This window comes from Balaenoptera physalus (genome assembly GCF_965194825.1).
Source record: "Balaenoptera physalus genome assembly, chromosome: 13".
NCBI lineage: Eukaryota > Metazoa > Chordata > Mammalia > Artiodactyla > Balaenopteridae > Balaenoptera > Balaenoptera physalus.
The window spans coordinates 45998988-46018990 of NC_138892.1; the positions used below are offsets into that span (position 1 = coordinate 45998988).

At 37.5% G+C, this 20003-nt stretch overlaps 1 long non-coding RNA gene across 1 annotated transcript in view; it reads left to right on the top strand.

Moving 5' to 3' along the window:
• The window catches only part of LOC309640429, a 41525-nt gene that overhangs the window by 647 nt on the left and 20875 nt on the right, over nt 1-20003 (top strand). The window contains exon 2 of the long non-coding RNA XR_014252210.1: nt 32-373. This is a non-coding gene — a long non-coding RNA (uncharacterized lncRNA). The remainder of the gene's footprint in view (nt 1-31; nt 374-20003) is intronic.

Below are 20003 nucleotides of genomic sequence, written 5' to 3' on the forward strand. Positions count from 1 at the left end.
TTAGGGCTGCCGCTTTCTCTCCCCACTCCAGCGGCGGCGTTCAGTCCTCTGGGTGGGATGTGCTCGCAGCAGCAGTGGCGGCGGCGGCAGCAGCGGAGGCGCTCGAGCCATGCACCCCGCAGGCGGGGACGAGAGGATGGCCGAGAGGAAGAGACCGGGGTGAACCAGCCCAGTGAAGTGCCAGGGCCGCAGAGCTGCGCCGGAAATCTGTCCTGTAGAAGCCTTCTCCTCCAGCCTGGACACTTTAAGCAGAGGTGGCGGCATACAGCGTGAGGCTGCACAGCGGACGGCGAGCCTCCCTAGTTCCGACGTTGCTCTGACCTGCGGAGATGACAAGTGAGCAGGAAGTGTCCGGCCGGGCCATCCCCTTCAGGTAGATGAAGCTCCGGGTTTGCTCTGTATCCCCGTGGGGAGAACCTGAGTGCGTGTGTGCGAGTGAGTGTGCGTGTGTGCGCGCGTGTGTGCGTGAGCGTGTACACACAGGCTCCAGGTCTAGATTGCCAGAGCTACTCTGGCTGCATTCAGGGACTGAAACTCCCCGAGAAAGGCAAAGGAGCGAGCGAGAGAGCGCGAGGAGACTGGGAAGGCGGGAGGGAGGGGAGCGGCTGAGCGGCAGAGGCAGGCGCTGGGAGATTAGAGAGCTTTTCTCCGCTCTGTCACACCAGACACACACAGCCGTAGAGGGGGTAGCTGAGCCGCGTGCACGAAGTACCCTGTAAATCGTCAGCGCAACAAGCCCCGCAGTCACCCCTCTTCCGGACTCTTTAGCCCCACCGCGCTTCCCCTGAGGCATCGCTGGAGCCTTTGGCTATTGACGCCAAGAAGCAAAGGAAGATCCGGCTGGGGAGACGTAGCTGTCTCAGGTTTCACATCAAGCTCGCCAGAGGATTTGGAGGATTGTATGTAAATTGAAATAAATTCTCCAAAGCCTGACTACGTATATTATACTGTGTGCTGTGTCCAGGTGTGCAGTATTAAAATAAGGGTTAGCAAGGAAACATTAGAATCCTCTGGAAGTCAAGGCTAAAGAATAGAGATGGGTTTTTTCCCATCGAAAAATTCCTGTTTTTAGATTGAGGAAATGATTAAAATCTAATACCTAAAGTGTAATATTCGGGACCACAAACTTGAGACTGAGAAAAGCTGAGGACATGAGCCCCATTACTTTAGAATGAGAACAGTGAACAAGTATATTCCGTGATCGGTCAGTTTTTCACTTCACCTAGCCACAATTACTTTTTTTTTTTTTTTTTTTTTTTTTGCTGTTTTCATTGTTATCATGAAAATCGTTTAAACTTTTTTAGAACAGTTATCAATAGGAAGTGTCCACTGACAGCAGGATCATCAAAACAGATTCATATACCATTGGCTGGTTATGGATTCTTGTCTAAGTTTGTAGAAGCTTTAAATTATAGTGCAGAGTTTGTATGAGTATATGGGGTATCCAGCCCATTTGGGTGAAGAACTCTAATTGGAACAATATTCAGAAAACAGCCACTCCAAAGGTAACAGCTCACAGGCAGGAGTCTCTAGTTTTTAATGAAACAAAATGTGATGGGCTTCAGAGTCAATTTTTAAAAGTGCAGAATAAAAAGAGAACGAAGTAATTCCTTTTTACACATTTCTTTCACATCTTCAAATCCTGAAGGCATTAAAAGAAAATCATGTCCCTAATTATTTTCTTACAAAAAGGAATGTTTAATGCCACCGGCTTTGGAGTCCTGAAAATATACATTAAGGTATTGTGTTTGGCTTTAAAAGCATGACCAAAGACAAGAGCCCAAAATATGCACCAACTTCAGCCCGAAAACTACTGAAAACACAGCCCTATGTTCAGTGAAGCTCTTTGCCATCTATCCCCAGATGGGATACATTCCCAATGCCATACATTCTAAATGTCCATTTGAATCATTTTTTTTTCGTATCTTTATTGGAGTGTAAATGCTTTACAATGTTGCGTTAGTTTCTGCTGTACAACAAAGTGAATCGGCTATATGTGTATATGTGTGTATATATATATAATATATATATATATATTATATATATATCTCCCCATATCTCCTCCCTCTTAAGCCTCCCTCCCACCCTCCCTATCCCATCCCTCTAGGTCGTCACAAAGCATCGAGTTGATCTCCCTGTGCTATGCAGCAGCTTCCCATTAGCCATCCATTTTACATTTGGTAGTGTATATATGTCAATGCTACTCTCTCACTTCGTCCCAGCTTCCCCTTCCCCCCTATGCCCTCAAGTCCGTTCTCTACGTCTGCATCTTTTGGAGAAAAGGGAACCCTCCTGCACTGTTGGTGGGAATGTAAATTGATACAGCCACTATGGAGAACAGTATGGAGGTTCCTTAAAAAACTAAAAATAGAACTACCATATGACCCAGCAATCCCACTACTGGGCATATACCCTGAATCATTTTTAAATGATGACAAAATGAAGTGCCAGGGTGTTTTGTTTTTTTGTTTTTTGTTTTTTTTTTCTTAAGCATGTTGTATGTGGGCCGTTAGCAACAGACCAAGGGAAATGCCACATTCTGTTCAAGTTACTTTTTTATGCTCTGTTTTTAAATCTCTGTGCTCTTGCTGTCCATATATATCTGCCTGTATGCATTTTAAGAGTTGAGAAGTCGCGGTTTGTTAGTTTGTTTTCACAGAATCAGGAAACAATATAGGCAGGCAAAAAGAGCTGTGTGACTCTTAGCAGCTCACCAAACTTCTCTGACCTTAGGGTACTAATCCAGCAGTTCAGGATTATTGATCTAAAGTCCATGGATTCAACTCACTTGCATTATAAGAGGGATCTGGAACCACCCCCCAGAAGTCTGAGAACCATTACTTAAATGAAGAGGTTACCCACTAAAGGATCTTTAAGACCTTTCTCTAAAATGATATTAGTCAAGAAAAGATTCAAAGAAGGCTTTTTTCTGTTCTTCTTTGTATTTTATTCGTGTACTTTTGAAAATTTCTACAAGGCAACTCTCTAAGATTTCAGAATTAAAATATATTTACCAATTAGTAAAGTCTCTACCGGCTATGATTAAATTAGTGGATGGGTTATTTTTGAGACCTAAGTGGAGTGGACACAAGCTTATTAACCTGGAGTGAACACAACTTATTAAAACACTGATTCCCCTAAAATGCAAATTTAGCCAATAAACTCAATATCAAGGTCAAGTGGGTAAATATTTCTTCCTCTCATATCAATGTTACAGAAGGGTCCCAGTGAGTTTTTCTTTTGTTAATATCTGAAAGTACGTAACGTACCTCTAAGAAGCAAGTACTTTGGTATAATAACTTTTTAATTTTATTTTTTAGAGAATGTCTATTCTACCCTCCTCAAACCAAAACAAAAAAAGGGAAAATTTCAGATGGTGTACCTAACAAAAATCTTAAAGAGATGATTCACTAGTATTCCTATAAAGAAGTTGCCTTCAGTGTGTAGATGACTAAATCGGAGAGACTTTGACTTTGTCAATGCTAGAGCCATGCAGGGGAGTAAGACTTTCCAAAGTGCTTGATGCTCCTCTCAGAAACACGTTTATTATTGGGAGAATTTATGATTATTTTCTTTAGCTAATAAATGTCTTTAAAGCCATTTTGTGGCCATATTTGATTTAGGTGCTTGTAAAAGTGAAAAGAGTCTGAATGTTTAATATCCATAAGGCCAAACAGAAGTTATTAATTAAATCTACACCTAAGTCCTATGACTAATCAAACTGAACTATTTTCAGTGAATGTGCTGGCTTCAGAGGCTTTACTCTTTGATTGTTGACACTTGAACTGCTTTTTTTCTCTTCCCACTGGTTTGTAGGAAGAGGCACAACTGAAGTGTCCTTTGATACTCAGCCCCTTCAAGTGTGATTAGCACTTCACTTTCAGAAACAGCTTGGCTCAGGAGAAAGAACTAGATACAAATCTGCCCTCACCTCCCTACATTATCCTAACCTCCTTACCTGACTCAGTTTCTTGATGGGTTCATGTACAGAAATTAAATAGACTAGGTAACCTCCGAGATCTCTTTCAGTTCTCAAATTCTGTAAAAGAAATTCCAAAGCTAATACAACAGTCTCTTTATGCTCTCAGGGATTTTTAATTAATATTCTCCATTGAGAAGCCAAAAAAAATCAATTCAAAACTCAAAGTTTAATGGGTAAAGAGACTTTGTAAAAATACCCTGTACTAGCAAAAGCATATGGAGAAAAGAAAACAGCCCCTGCTACTCTGGCAGGGGAAACAGGACTGATCTATTTTATGAGAGGGAAGTGTCCCTGAAGACCCCACACAACCGGAGACCAATGTTGACAGTGAATGGTGGGAATCTCTGTTCACCAGCTAAAGTGGTGCTGCCCTGTGACACTAAAAGCAGTTCGAAATTTGAGATGGTAATAACTTGATGAAATTTTTAATTTGGGGAAACTCACAATATTGCACACTTCTAATATTTTATAATACATAATTTCAAAATTTCATACCATTTGACCACTGCATCTGTTGACATTGTTAAAGGGTAACATTAAGAAATACCCTTCTAGGGCTTCCCTGGTGGCGCAGTGGTTGAGAATCTGCCTGCCAATGCAGGGGACACGGGTTTGAGCCCTGGTCTGGGAAGATCCCCCATGCCGCGGAGCAACTAGGCCCGTGAGCCACAACTACTGAGCCTGCGCGTCTGGAGCCTGTGCTCTGAAACAAGAGAGGCCGCAATAGTGAAGAGGCCCTCACACTGCGATGAAGAGTGGCCCCCGCTTGCCGCAACTAGAGAAAGCCCTCGCACAGAAACGAAGACCCAACACAGCCAAAAATAAATATAAAAATAAATAAATAAATAAAAGATTACTATTAATTTAAAAAAAAAAAAAGAAAGAAATACCCTTCTAGATAGAACCTTCCTCAAGATCTTAATGATGGAAAGAGGAGGACTGTTTAAAATTAGCCATAATTGAGACAGTGCAATTCCATAATGTCTACAGTTTGCTAACTACAATTAACACCTTGATTTAACTGTTAGTTATCTGACTTCTGTTTATTTAAAAAGATTCATCTGAATTGATATCATATCTAAATGTGATTATGTCTTCTTTACTCACATAAAAATCTGTGAAGTTATAAAGTTGTTTTAAAGGGAAAACATTCCCTAACCTATTAATGTATTACTACATGTTATTAGGCCTAGTAAAGTCTCATAATTATGCTAAAACAGAACAAGTATTACAACATAAAAAGGGCCTCTCTAGATGGCAAATATAAGGAAAAGCATAATCAAATATCCATAGTACTATTCCCAGTTCTATAATTAAATGTTATATCCAGAGAGGAGAGAATTAGGATCTCAAAAAAGTTGTATTGTTATTTGGGGGTTCTAATGCTAGGTTAAAACTCTTCGGTGTTCACTGTGGGCTTTTTGGTTTATGATCTCAGTAAGAAAGCGTCATAAAAAGGCAAAGAATGCATCATGGAAATGTTTACAGTTTATTCATGAAACCTACAAACATAACATAAACCAAATCCTAAAATCAGAATAGAAACTGGGTAACTTTCCAGAGATGTTTCTGTTGAACTAGTCAATTTGTCTAGTAGCTCAAGAAATAGAAATAGTATATACACCCAATATAGTTTTTGCCATGAATTTAAGTTGTTCAAATCCATGTTTCTAGATATATATGGCAGGAAGAAAATAATAATAATAATAATAACAACAACAGTAACTAAGATTTTTCAAGGACTTACCTTGCACCAAGTATTTGTCTAAGCACTTTATGTCATCTTATTTAATCATGAAAATAACCCCATCAGGTCAATGCTGTTATTTCCCCCATTTGACAAATGAGGAAACATAGGCTCAGAGAGATGAAATACCCTGCCCAAAGTCATTTAATTAGTAGAGCCAGAATTCCAGACTCCATCATCTGTACACTTAACCATTATGCCATAGTACTTCCTGAAAGGTAAGCCAGATGTAAACTATCCAATTGCATAATTGATATTTGCTGCATAAATTATGAAGTCAGTTCCAGGCAGAGTGCTGGAGGTATAGCATTGAATCAAACAGTTGTGGTTCCCCCCATCATTGGAAGGTACAGTGCCTGGCACATAAGTGCTATGTGAGTGTTTATTAAATGAAATGAATAGAGAAAAGGTAGTATGACCCTGAGCAGAATAATAATTATAATTTTATAAAGTAATGATAGAAAGAAAAAAGGAGAGCATTATTTATCCTTGATTGAGAACGAAGTAGTTGAGGTTGACTGTAGTTTATTTTTGTTCTGCAGAACAAGCAATTTATATGCCTTAGAAATCTTACCTCTTAAAGGCATTAATAAATGTATCTTTGACCCAGGCTTATGTGACAATTCAAACTTGCATATTAGAATAGCGCCTCACCTCTTTCAAACCATGAAAAGTGTCTGCTTCAAATGTACACTTATATAGTTATTAAATCACATAAAGACATAAAGTATCCTGTTGTATTTCTTCCATATGTTATCCTCTAATCCAATTTTTTTTCCATTTTCCACTCATTTATTCACCCTTCTTCCATTTAATAATAAAACATATTATCTCTTAAAACCTGCATTACTAAACATACACAAATAGACATTTGTTTGATATATAAATGTGTATAGCTCTTTAAGTGAGGTAATTACATAGTGTATTATATACCACAAAGTTGCTAAGAGGCTAGATCTTAAATGTTCTCACAACAAGAAGAAATGATAATTATGTGACGTGACAGAGGTGTTAGCTAATGCTACAGTGGTAATCATATTACAATATATAAATGTATCAAATCAACACATTGTACACCTTAAACATACAATGTTATGTGTCAATTAAATCTCAATTTAAGAATGAAATAAAAAATAAAATAAAATTAATTCATTAAATGAGGTAATTACAATAGTTTTTTAAAATTTGAGTGGCAAATGATCATTGTAAATGGGTTGATAAAGAAATAAAGATAAATAGGGTGAAGTTTTTCTCTTTTAGATAATGAAATGTCACTAATCTTGAGGTCATGTACCTGTACATGAGTTTTTGAAAGCTGATCTTGACCTACAGTATTTTTTATTTTACATAGTTTTAATGAGTCAGTATTCTAGTCAAAGATGCACTCATTTCTGAGTAAGAAGTACATCTTCTGTTAGAAAATATTTCACAAGCTCTAGAGTATGTATATTACACAATAACTGTAAAAATTAAAATTGCATTGTTTTTCAACTCATTGAATTCCTACTTTGAAACCAAGGGAAAAAAAAAAACCAAATCATAGTATTTCCTTTTAAGTTTTAGGCCTGTGCATGAATAACATTATCTCTTAATCATGAACTGAAGAATAGCCTCTTCTGGGATCTATACCTCCTTCTTGCTCATAACCAGAGGTGTTTGCTAGAGAAGACCCAGTTCTTTCCACCACATGGCACTATAACTAAGGATACTCCATGCCTCTTTACTTTCTGGATTATATATTAAGGCTACACCAATGTCATACCATTTTTTCTTTCTCTGTATGTGGTTTTCTGAGGACATTTCCCCATTCACATCCAGGAAGTATTCTCCAGGTGCCTCGAAAGTTAGGTGAAATATGTATTTGGGGATCCAGGAATTATTTTTGGAATTCAAACAATTAGACTTTGGCTAAAATGCCTTATTCTTGGTGGTTTAAAAAAATTATTTATATGCTATTACTACAAAAACAAGCATACCTCAGAGATATTGCAGGTTCGTTTCCAGACTACCGAAAAAGAGCAAATATCACAATATAGCAAATCACACAATTTTTTTGGTTTCCCAGTGCACATAAAACTTATGTTTACACTCAACTGTAGTATATTAAGTGCAATAGCATTATGTCTACAAAAATACATACTTTAAAAATATTTTATCGCTAAAAATTGCTAACCATCATCTGAGCCTTCAGCGAGTCGTAATACTTTTGCAGCAGTAACATCAAATATCACTGATCACAGATCACCATAAAAATATCATAATAATGAAAAAGTTTGAAATATTGTGAGAATTAGCAAAATGTGACACAGAGGCACAAAATAAGCAAATGCTTTTGGAAACATGGCACCGATAGACTCAGGGTTGCCACTAACCTTCAATTTGTAAAAAACGCAGTATCTGTGAAGCACAATAAAGTGAAGCACAATAAAACAAGGTATGCTTGTTAAAAGTCTAAATATATCATTTTACTATAAATATTATAGTGTTAAATCAGTCTTTTTAACATTTATGTTAAGTGCTAGGCACTATACAAAACATTTTAAAAATGGTCATAATTTATAACCACACAATGTTTGTGAAGTCTGCACCTGGAAAAAAAAAATTCCCCACAAAAGAACTACACAAAAATATTCAAACTACTAAGTCTTTTGAAAATATAATTGGCTGCTTGATTAAATGAAACTTTTTTTTTTACTCCAAAACAGTCTGTAGGAAAAAAGCAACGAATGTGAATATGAATGTTTTGAGTTATTAGCATATTAAAACTTGGATGATCATGTCATGAAATAGGTTTAATTCTCATAATAGAATTGATTTAGTATAGAAGTTGCTTGTGATCTTCATTTTGTCACTTTTCTCTTTAGTGCCACCTTGTGGGTTAGCCAGTAACGATAAATATACAGTATAGGGTTTTGAGTTTGGGGTTTTTTTTTCTTTTCCTCTACTGTGTCAAAGCTAGTCTTAGAAAGTAGTGTGGTAAAACTCAGATGTGAAGCAATTTCTTTGTTTTCTCAGAGAAGCAACCACTTCACTAGAAGATATTTGCCGTAATTCTGCAATTGGCCATTCCAGACACCAGAACTGTTTCTCAGAGATTGGAAATATTGGAGTCTACACAAAAATCGATGTTCATTTACAGGATAATCACCAAACTTATCTTGGATAACATAAGTGGCAAGCTCTGACTTGTGATTTTTTCCATAAGAAAAATGTTTTCTTAACTCAGTATCATCATTTCTACAATAGTGTCCTATGAGAATTGATTCTAGGTGATTTGAAACACTGTTTAATCCTGTTTAGAAAAAACTCACATATCTGATTTAGTCTTGTTTGCAGCTTACTTCTAACACCAGATTGAATTTGCATTGAGTTACCTTACTCAGTTTATTTTTTATGATGCTGCAGTTACAAGGAAATAAGGAAAAAGTCAGTATAGTATGTCGAAAGCTTTCTTTTATTAGAGACACACAGGAAATGTGTTATATATTCCCTAACACTCCATATATTGGAGATGTTATAAAAAGCTTTTGAATAGCTAAACAAAAAAGAATAGTTTCTCCTCTTTAAAACACCTAAACATGTTAGAATTTATTGCTAAGTTTTTTTGTGGTGTGATGAAAAAATAAATCTCTAAATTGCATTTATGGCGTCATTTCAGAGCAAGTGAAAATCATGTACAGTCTGGTCACTTTGAAAGTGTAAATGTCCGTATCTGAACTCTTCCTTCCCTATTAGGAGTAGAAGGTTGTACCATGTGTTATTCAAAGAGTAATTTTCCTTGGATGTGTAATAAGGCCTCAGCTCAGATTTGACCTCTAACCTGAATGTTATAAGCTATCAGTTATCTATGATGGAAGCACACCAACAACAAAAAAATTTTAAGTGTTGTTATAGGCTTGCTAAAAATCTTAGTATAGAACCAAAGCAGCCAAACGCTATCAGTATGTAAGGCTGCGAAAACCTTAGAATTCAACTCCCTAGTCATTTTTAACTTGAACAAGTCTTATGCTTTGTCTCTAAAAGTAATAAGTTGTGTTTTCCAATTCAGGAAATGCTTTTTAATTATTAATTTTTGTACCCTTTGATATTTGAATTTCTCCATGACATATTCTGATACATATTTAGTTTCCAGTGGATTTGGTACAGGAGCAAAAGGTGCCTTAGAATGACAACATTCAATCTATAGTCCATTTAACCTTTTTTTTTTTTCCATTTAACCTTTGCACAGCTACCATTGAACAAGTCAGTGTTCTTAGAGTTTAATCAAAACAAACAAACAAACAAACAAAAAAACCAAAAAACCCTAGCTAAAGGACTTTCTAATCTGGGGACCATGAAAACTTGCAACCATTTTTCCACTTAAGCTTCAGCTTCAGCTTGTTAATAATAAAGGTGTGTCTTCCTTCAGTTTAAGTTGAATAAACTGCTGTATAGTGCCATCCACAAGATTCCTTGGACACACGTGCTACTGTTGGCAAGGTAGAAGCTGCACTATATTTAAGTAAGTGGTACCTCCATTTGCCACACAGTTTAACTCCAGGGATGAATTTTAGCCTCTCTTCATTTTTATTGTATTCATTTTAAATAGATGGGTTTTTTTACAACAAGTTACAAAGCAGCAAAACACATTTCATATCTTCTCTGTTACAGATTCCAAATTAAGCAGATCCTAATTAATTGGGTTATATTATGTAACAACAGCCTTTCACTTTAATGTCAAAAGGCTTTTGTGATCTCTATTCACTTCCTCTTAAAGTAAGACTGAGCAAAATATTTTCTTGACATTTCTGAGAATCTCATTTTCAGTTTCAAAGGATTATTTATTCCTTTAATCTTCCAGTGTGAAAAAGTAATGAATATTTACTTTTTTTAGTCTCATTTTTAGAGGCGCTAACATTCAACTAGGTAAACTTAGTAAGTGATAGCTATTAATGTTCTCTTTTGTCTTCTAGACAGAAAATCAAAGCTATTTAAAGTAAAGGATGTATTTAAAATCAATATATGTCCACAAGTTAACATTAATGTTTACAAACACTTTCTGTGATCATCATGTCTTATTTGGGTGTATGGTGTATTGTCTTTGTTTATCTATATCTACCTCAAAAGATATGGAGCTAGATATAAATAGAAGAAAGAGGTATACTGTGTTTCCATATGGTCTGAATAAAAGTGTATGATTAGTCACTAGGCTAAGCTGCAGTGTTCCAAGGTACACAAATAGTTCTCTGTGTTACTCCTTCATTTTCAGTGCTTGCCATGATAGCCAAATTAAACTGTGATGTGATAGTCATCCAAATATGTAATTCTAAAACCATGATTATAGGATCATTTCTTTATTTCTATGAGATTTACCTATAGTAAATCTCTGTTTAATGTTCAGAGTTCTATAGCAGTTCACTTCTAAATGTTCAGAGCAGGAGCTATACCTTCTAGGATGTGCAAATAATCAAGTCCTAGCAACACTATAAAATATAATCCATATTATGAATTGAACAGAATGAGCCCTCAGATCTGATTGCCTAAGGTTCAAAATGTTAATGCTCCTGACACACCTTATACATATTAGCAAATTGAAATGCATTAAAAGAAGAGAATGAACTGTGGTCCCCACCTCAGCATCACTTCACCAGCCTTCCTATCCCTGCCTGCTGGAGAGGGGAGCTTCTGTTCTGCAGACCTGGGGGTCGGGGGAGGCTGCAGATCTTCACCTCCTGTCAGTTTCTACAATTCCAAAAAGGATCAGGCCTGAGGAATTTTATCTTCTAGTGTTCCATTGTGAGCTGACTTAATTAAATTTTTCCCAAAGTGCCATATTCTCCAGTTCTTCCTCAGGAGGACAAATTGAGAAGACAGAAACAGATCCAAATGAAGTGAAATTTTTCTTAATTAATTCAAACAATAACACCATGAAAAAGCACTTTGAATTTTTCAATTCCCAGGCAATTGGTTCTAAAAAGAAAAACATTCTAAATTATCCACATGCCCTCATTTATTAGTCTAGAGCTCTTGCCCAAGCAATTATTTGCAAAGGTAATATATAGCACCTCATGGTGATTTATTTGTTTTTCTAATACCTTTTGCCCACAAACGCTATAGAACCGAAAGTGTGTCAGCAAAGAGAAGTGACTATAAGAGAAGGCTCACTAATATACAACAAAATACGTAAAAGTAAAGGGGAAAGAGCCAAATCCCATTTTAAAAAATCAAATTCTGCAGATGGTAAATGTCACAGACATCATTTCTTATTTATTGATAACCACTTAAGAGTAATCTATAATTTCTTCCTAATCTTCAGAATAGGTTTCTGGCAGTCACATAATCTCCTGGGGAGAAATGTCTTCTGAAATTATCACCTGATTTTGTAAAGTCCAGACAACTTGAAGCAAACTGAATACCCTTCATTTACCCAATAGCCATTCAAAAATATTATAGATAATGAACAGTAAACAAAATAACAATTTAACTGAAAGATGCTTTAACTGAAATGCTTTAACTGAAAGATAATTTTCACATCCTTTGGAATCCAGTCCAGGACCATCAAGATATAGAAAAATACAGCCACTGGGCACTGTGTTTTCTTCTTCTCAGAAAACCATTATCCTCTTCCTTGGTACAGTACTTATTTAACAGCTCAGGGTGGGGTTGTGGGGAGGTAATATCCTAGGAAAGTCAAAATTCTTATCTAAATCCTTCTTAAACTGTGCCTTTCGACATAATATATTGTATGAAATGGGTTTTAAAAGTAGTATTTAGAAATTACTTTCCAACTTTATAATTATAAATTGGTATAAACTTTATGGAAAATAATACAGCAAGAGCTAGCAAAATCCACAAATCTAAAAACTGTAGCAAGACTTCTGAGCTATCCTGTATTTCAACTGTTGGCATGACTCTCTTCTACTAGAATTAAAGCTTCTTCAGGGTAGAAGACATGTATATTCATTTATGTCTCTGCAAAGCAAGCAAAGCCTCTGGAATATATTGCGTTCTTAATAAGTACATGTTGAATGAACGAATGCTCCATTCAGTATTTGTCACCAGCTTCTTGGCCCCTATTACTTCTCTCTCTGATTTAAGGCTTCTCTTCTCCTCCCTGCCCAGCACTCTTTGGCCTCCATGCCTAGGGAGGGCGCTCTTCAGCTTGGGCTCCTATGTGTGGCCTCAGTGAGCCATCCTACTGGAGTTGGTCCTATAGCCAAGACCCTGCCCTTCCCCTAGCTCTGGCCTAGAGACGTGGCATCAGAATACTTGTTGAAAGCACTTCTACATTTTAGAAGGAATGAACTAACAAACAAAAACTATATCATTTTCCCTGAATAAGCCAGTAGTAAGTAAGTAAGATCTAGAATCAGCTTCTGATCCTCTCAGCTTTAGTTTCAGAAACCAAAGTGACGTGTTCTCCCAGAGGGAGAATTTGACTAGATGTTGAGACAGTTTAGGCTACACAGTGGCAATCATACTTTATGCAGGAGCTACATTCTGAAGTAGGCTTATAAGGTAGGAAGCACTTATGGTCAAATTTTCCCTTGAAAAACTCCCTAAACCACCCATAAAAGGCAGTAAACCACAGTTCTGTGTACCCATTCCTATGTACAGCAATATGTACACACAGATGTAAGTATAAAATGTGTGCAGTATATACCATACTTAATTGAATTTGAGTAAACTATCCATACGCTGTTTTAATAACACTGCTACCAATTCACTACTGTGTTCCTGTGATGCCAAGATAACCAGCCAATGCAGAAAGTTCAGTTAAAAGTGATGGTAATGGCTGCCTTCCTTTCTTTGCAGCAGGAAAGCAGTATGATGGGCATCAGGGCCCACACAAAGTGGGTGTCGGAGTGGGCAGGAGAGCAGTTTAGTGGGAATCGGGGCCCATACAGGGTGGGCTTCTGAGCAGGTTAGAAGCCCAGTGGAATTAGGTGATTGGCTACAGATAGAAAGTCAAGATTTTTAGTGCTAGAGAAGGAAGGTATAAATATGGAAAGGGGAAAAGGTCAGATGAACCCTGTGGTCTTGGATCATTGAATTAGAACTGAAAAAGTGGCTGTAAACATATAGTTTTACAGATATGGATATAGATATATCAATAAAGATATTTAAATGTGTTTGTGTGTATGTGTGTGTGTGTATCCACTAAGAGGACCTAAGTAGCAATGAGCAAACTTAAGGCCCAAGTCTTGGTTTCTAAATACATCTTTTCAGGGCTCACTGGAGATTCTGAAGGTGGGTCAGGGAAAGAATAAGATGAGCTTTCAACATGCTCGTGTGCCAGAAAATAAAGAAGTTCTCAAAAGAATGATGGGCACATGACCAAAGAACACAGGAGCCACCTTGAAAGAGCTCCCACTGACCAAATCTGGAACAATTTGAGCATTAAAATAAGTAACAAAGTAATGGATTATAACCTACTGAATACAATGGAATCCATGAATGCACACTGATATAATAAGCAGATATACAGAATGAAAAGAAACCTCTTTCTTAGAAGTCCAACTAATAAATATAGAAGGAATTCAGGCAAGACACATCAATGAATGCCAAAATTGTGGGTGAAAGTAAGATGAGGAAGGATCTTACAGTCTCAAAGTACCTTTCTATAAAATGTTTATTAATTACGAAGGAAAAGAAAAATTCACTTTACAGTGGGGAAACTTCACAAACACCATCTGAATTGTGTTCAAAGTTAACCATACCAGCAATGGGACAAATCAATGTCATGTGCCACCTGATAGGATACAATGAGAAGAATACAACAACATCACTTCTCTAATATTTCAGAACAAAATCATAACGTGGTTATAATCAAGAGGAAATATTAAATAGAAATTTAGCTTCTACAACAAAATGACCTTCAAAAATGTCAAGATCTTGAAAGTCAAGGAGACTGAGGAATTCTTCTAGACTGAAGGAAGCTAGGGCGATATGACAATTGAATATAATGTGTGGTCCTGCATTGGACCTTTTGTTACGAGGACATTGTTAGAACAATTGGCAAAACTTGAATTTGGGAGAAGGATATTCAGGAGTTTGTCATGCTATTCATGCAACTTTTCTGAGAGTTGGAAATTATTTGAAAATAAAATGTTTTTTTAAAAAAACTCCATCCTCATTGGTACTCTTTTAAACTTCCAATGCACAGCTCTAAAGTTACACAAGGCAGAAAAGGAACATTGGTTGAGAAAGAGTAATAAGAGCATCAGGAAGGTGGCAAAGAAGGTGAACTAATCATATGATGTCAACCAACCAATTTTTTCACAACCCATTTGGGTTTTTATCTGCTCTCCTGGCATCCTGGAGCATGCTTATCCACACTTTTCCCTTCATATATTCCATGCACCCATTTTAAACACAGCAAAAGACATTCTGAGAATAGAGTCTGCAGCTACCTTTCTCTTTTTCTTTTCTTTCATTTTCTTCCTCCCTTTCTTCCTTAATTTATTTTGGAAGCAGCATTCACCCTACTGTAAGAACTGATTCTAAACCTAAAATCCCTTGCCTCACCCTGCCCACCCCCATGACAAAGTAGTATCTGATGAGACAGAAAAGAATCACTACACACTTACCCTCTTCCCCCTTCATCCCCCAGCAGTCTTAACGTCCCTTCTTCTTTATTACTATTATCCTTCTTTCTTTTCTGAACTGTTCTTGATCAAAACTGTTCTTGAAACTAATAAAACAGAAGTGGACCTCCAACAATTGTTCTTGCCCTATAATCTAAAGTACTCAAACCTCTCACTTAAAACATAAAAAGAAAGGAAATCAGGACTGTAAACTTACCCCTTTTTTAACTCTTATTTTTTTTTAACCTTCTAAACCATCTTCCCCTGCATTAAGTCAGGCTTGTGAAACAGTCTGCCACTCTAAACAGCACCAGTCATGAATGTGGGAAATTGTTAAAAGAGAAGAAGCTTTAGAAGATCTAAATTCAAATTACCTTGACTACAATTAAAATAGCCACCACTCTTGAGTAATGACAGGTGAGGTAGAAAGAAGGCAACAACAATCAAGGAGACTAAGACCTCAAGCAACATTCATCAATCAGAAGCATCTGAAAAACAATGGCCCCAAGTTATTTTGAGGCAGATATTTTAGTTTTCTTGCCAGAATCTGCCTCACAGAAACTTGGGAAATATGCTATTAGTTAGCCCGGTGCTTTCCTCCTTATAATCACTCTGATTCGATGATGATGATGATGATGATGATGATGGTGATGATGGTGGTGGTGGTAGTGGTGGTGGTGGTGCTGATGAAAACAGAGCAGCTAGGCAGCACTATTTGTGGCATCATGAAAACCATTGCTAATATCCTCATTCCCTTCGATATCTCTAAAGTCAAGAAGTATTGCAAATTGAACTGCATACCACATTTTTGATCATTTCACATGATGCAGTGTTCACACACATCTGGTGTGAATGGTGTTACTTGACTTCATCCAGGGAAGCCACTCTCAGAAAGCCACATCTCTGTGTATGACGATCCTGAGACTCTGTTCTTCTGGCCCTGGATCGGCCCTGCAGCTCTCAAAGGACTGCAGCTCTCCTGAGATATTCTGGGTACCACAAGGAAGGGGCTGGGGTGTGTTCCCCGACTTACAGTGATCTCTCCTCAGCATAGCCACTAATGCAAGCATTAGATCACAAGATTACTTTTCTGAAAATTGTCCCAAGATTATCGGCCTTGTTTTTTATTTATGTATTTATTCATTCACTTATTCAGCAAAATTTATTAAGAAACAGCTATGTGCAAGGTACTGTTCTTGGCATAGTGATCAAGACTGAGTAAAAGTCCTGATCTCATGGAGCTCACATTCTAATAGGGGGGACAGACAATGAAAAAATTTTTAAGTAAAATAAAAGATAAAAGAAGGGATATAGAGAGTGCTGGACCCAGGAAATAGGTTGCAATATTATATATGACAGGGAAGGCCTTACATTTGAATGAAGACCTGTAGGAAGTAAGGTATATAGATAACCAAGGGCGAGGGAACATCGTGAGCAAAGGCCCTGAGACAGGAATGTGGCTTGTGTGTTTGAGATAAAGCAAGAAGCACTGTGTGGCTAGAATAGCGTTAAGTTAGGGAGAGAGGGAGAAGAGGTGAGGTCAGAAAGATAATGGGGAAGCAAGATTGGATAAGGTTTTGCAGGCTATTGCAAAGACTTTGGCTTTTATTCTGAGAGTGATGGAAAACCATTAGAAAGTTTTGAGCTAAGGCATGACATAATCTGTTGTGAAAGAGATGATTGTGGCTTAGACCAGGGTGGTAGCAGCAGAGGTGGTGAAAGGTGATGGGTGTTCCTAAAGGACTGTACGTGGGGTACGTGTGAGGGACCTCAAGGTTGACACTATGACATTTTATCTGAGAAGCTAGAAGGTTGGGATTGACATTTATTGATAACACAAAGACTTAGGAAAAGGCAAGATCAGATTTTCGTGCCTGCATTGCTGATCATCAAAACTACGTGTTCCAACGTAGAGAACAGACTTGTGGTTGCCAAGAGGGAGGGGCGGTGTGGGAGGGAAGAATTGGGAGTTTGGGATTAGCAGACACAAACTATCATATATAGGATGGATAAACAACAAGGTCCTACTGTGTAGCACAGGGAACTATGTTCAATATCCTGTGATAAGCCAGAATGGAAAAGAACATGAAAAAGAATACATGTATATATATAACTGAGTCACTTTGCTGTACAGCAGAAATTAACACAACATTGTAAATCAACTATTCTTCAATAAAACTTTAAAAATTTTTTTTTAAATTAAAAACAAATATGTGGTCCAAGAATTGGTCATGATATTCGGCAATGTGAAGACCATTAGTAACCTTCACGTGAACGAGATCAGGAGAGCGCTGGCAGCAAAGCCTAAATGGAGAGGGTTCAAGAGTGAATGGGAAGAGAGCAGTGGTAAGTGGTGAGTACAGGCAAATATTTCCAGTGGTTTTCTGTAAAGGGTGGTAGAGAATTGGAGCATCATCCAGAAGAGGATATAGGATTAAGAGATGGGGTTTTTTTCAAGGGGAAAGTTGGAGTTCATTATATATACTTACATGCTGATGGGAATGATGCAGTCAGAGAGAAAATCTTAATGTAGGAGAGAATGCTAAGAGTTGCTGGAGTTATGTCCTAGAATGGGTGGGAGGGGATGGGTTCCAGAAGTAAAGGGGAGAGCCTTGATTTGAGGACAACTGATCTGTAGGAACCAGTAGGAAGATGGTTAAGTGGGAACATTGTGAAAATGGGTGGATTCTTGTGAAAATTCTCACTCAATGGTTTCTATTTTCTCAGTGAAAATAGGAAGCAAGGTCATCAGCTGAGTAAAGATGGGTAAAAAGGTGTTGAACCTTTCAGGAAATAAGTGAAAATATGCTACAGTAATCTGAGAGGGTGAGTAAATAGAAAATAGAAAATGGAAATGTTGGGCGTTGAGATTATTGGGCATTATTATTATTGAGTGGACACAAATTTAAAGTTTTTTGAAGCTACTCTCTGCCATGTAGGTGTAGGCCTGGAGTAGTTGGAGAGTTGGACTTAATAGGATTCAGAGTCAGGCAATGGCCATGGAGGGAGAGTGGGCAAGGGAGATAAAGGGTATTGGCAAGGGAGCAATTTTAAACATAGACCATGGAATCAAAACTGGTAGGGAGGAAAATGAGGACATAAAGGTTAAAGACAATGAAAATGACGTAGAATGAACAGATTGTAGGTCCCTGTAAAGTTGAAGAATTATTATTGCTTAATATTGATTATTGAAATGAAACTACTGCACTTAAGGCACAGTGAATCCCAGAAAGTCATGCCTCTTGTATCTTAATAGGTAATACATCCCCTTTGCTCCAGAACTCAGACATATATGTATCCTTTTCTATGCTGTCATTTATTAAGAATTCAATACTTTACTCAACTTTAATGTACAGTAGGAAATTCCTGTACTATTATGAGTCCAATCTTTGATCTCTGTTTTCTTCCAATACTCCTTCTACTTTTTCCTAGCCATGACTGACACCTAGCTTTCCACCAAGAGTCCATTTTCATAGCAAGCCTCATCATCAAAAGCCCCCAACTTACAGTATGAGGAGGAATTAGCAGGCGAAAACAGATGATTGTATCAACTGACACAGAAAAAGCATTTGACAAAATCCAATACTCATTCATAATTTTAAAACTCTCAGCAAGTTAGGAATAGACCAGAACTACCTCAAGTTGATAAAAAGCATCTAAAAAACAACTATACCTGTCATTCTTAATAGTGAATGACAGAATGCTTTCCTCTAAGATAGGAAACAAGGCAAGGATTCAGTTCTCACCACTCTTTTCAACATAGTACTAGAAGTTCTAGCCACTGCATTAAGGCTGTAAAATGAAATAAAAGGCATACAAAATTGGAAATGAAGAAATACAACTGTTCCTATTTGCAGATGACATGACTATCTAGAAAATCCCAAGGATTCTACAAAAATAAAACTCCTAGAACCTAAAAAGTTATTTCATCCAGGTCACAGGATTAAGATCAATGCAGAAAAATTAATGTCACTTCTATAGAGTAGCAATAAACACATGAACACCAAAATTAAAATACACTTACAATCATTCCAAAAAAAATAAAATATGTAGGTATAAACTTTACAATATATGCACACTATCTGCTTGCTGAAAATTGCAAATGCTAGTGAAAGAAGTGAGTGATGACCTAGATAAACAGAGACATACCATGTTCATATATTGGAAGACTCAACATAGTAAAGGTGTCAGTTCTCCCCAAGTTGATGTGTAGGCTTAATGCAATTCCATTAGGGAAATGTGAATTAAAACACAATTAGTTGTCAGTACACACCTATCAGAATGGCTAAAATTTTTAAAAAGTGACAACACCAAATGCTGACAAGGATGTAGAGAAATCGAATGACTCATAACGTTGCTAATAAGAATGTAAGATGATACTCTTACACTGGCAGGTTTTTTTAAACTAGACATGCACTTCCCATACAACACAGCAATTCTACTCTCCAGCATTGATCCCAGAGAAATGGAAATACATGTTTACACAAAAACCTGTATATCAGGGGCTTCCCTGGTGGCGCAGTGGTTGAGAATCTGCCTGCTAATGCAGGGGACACGGGTTCGAGCCCTGGTCTGGGAAGATCCCACATGCCGCGGAGCAACTAGGCCCGTGAGCCACAACTACTGAGCCTGCGCGTCTGGAGCCTGTGCTCCGCAACAAGAGAGGCCGCGATAGTGAGAGGCCCGCGCACCGCGATGAAGAGTGGCC